Source organism: Clupea harengus, chromosome 24 (genome assembly GCF_900700415.2).
Source record: "Clupea harengus chromosome 24, Ch_v2.0.2, whole genome shotgun sequence".
NCBI classification, from domain to species: Eukaryota; Metazoa; Chordata; class Actinopteri; order Clupeiformes; family Clupeidae; genus Clupea; species Clupea harengus.
The window spans coordinates 672,532-673,815 of NC_045175.1; the positions used below are offsets into that span (position 1 = coordinate 672,532).

Consider the following 1,284-nt stretch of genomic DNA (forward strand, 5'->3'; position numbering starts at 1 on the left):
GCTTTGCATAGTTTAGCCTATTCAAATGTGGAGACTTTAATTACAACACCAGACAGGCTCATTGGCACGACTGGAGACTAGACGTCGCTGGTGTGTGGGCTCACTACAGTCAACTTACCCCCCCTGTCCCCATTTCAGACCCAAACTCGCTCTGAAACATGCGCACATAAACCCAACACAAGTTGACCCAGTGAAAAAACAAATATATATGTCCACGGATCATTCAAATTGTACATACGATCTATTTATTTGATTATGACAGTCTAACCTGCAGAATACCATGACATATGGCATTCGTTCGCGACCGCGTCGCCATTGAGTAATGAAGCAGCAATATATAACAACACATGAAACTATTAACTATAAACACGTTTAATTTAACACCCCAATAAATAGACGTAAATAATAAAAGCAGACATTTTTTTTTACGCCAGTGTAACGTTGGTGTTAACCACACGTCGATCAATATAGAGAAGGTGATTGAACACCTGTAAGGCATTATAAAATAACGCATTGTAAAACATGAAGGGTTTGTCCTTACCTACCACGTACCACTTTACCAACAGCAAGAACATCAACACGATGTGCGCACAATTAGCCCAAGTCCTCCTCCACTCGATACGTTATTTTTCCTGGCTTCTCTGTAAAGGGTGTACAATTGTAAGACACGGCGTGTGATGATTAACTGAACCTATATGAACCAATATGAGTTCTTATAATTACTATTTAACTGACATGTATTCAAAGGTAGTTACTAAGTCATCCACGGTTTTCATATCGAAGCGCCAAAGCGAAAAGGGCAGGTGCATTTACTGACGGAAGGAGACTAATCTCTGAGCCACTTCCCCTTGTTAAACTGCATATCCTGCTTACTGCGATGTTTTGCATGACTTGAACCTTTCCTACTGCTACAGAAGGGCGCTGTTCCGCCTCAGTCATCGTCTCTCACCCGAATCAAGGGAATGTGTGGCAGATCATGTCAGGATCTTCCATTGCTAAATTCAAACAGCCACGCAATGCTTCAAAAACGGCACTTTAAATATAAATTACATTTTAAGCTGCAGGTGTAGATACAGATATTTATGACCACAGTGACACAACGACAGTTGCTTTCAACCAAGATGCACATGACTATAAATTAAACGTGGTACACTTGAATTGAGCCTCGATTGCTGAAATGTAAAAGGGATTTGTTGTTTTCTTTTTTTACACTTGTGCATCTATGATGTAAGGACATTGGCTTTGTCCTCACACAAGGGTAGAAATATACAGTATGTAAGGACA

The 1,284-nt window shown here is 40.4% G+C and overlaps 1 protein-coding gene across 3 annotated transcripts in view; it reads right to left on the reverse strand.

Annotated features, from left to right (window-relative positions):
• grap2b (GRB2 related adaptor protein 2b) overlaps positions 1-1,071 on the reverse strand; it is a 9,982-nt gene extending 8,911 nt beyond the window's left edge. Inside the window, exons 1-2 of one of the 3 annotated variants that reach the window (XM_042703538.1) lie at positions 736-1,071; positions 546-641 (exon numbers count right to left, since the gene is read on the reverse strand). The gene's annotated coding sequence lies outside the window, so the exon portion shown is untranslated. Of the gene's footprint in view, positions 1-541 lie in introns of all 3 variants that reach the window. The other 2 variants (XM_031562205.2, XM_031562206.2) reach the window with 2 other exon arrangements.
• Between the last annotated feature and the right edge of the window lie 213 nt (positions 1,072-1,284).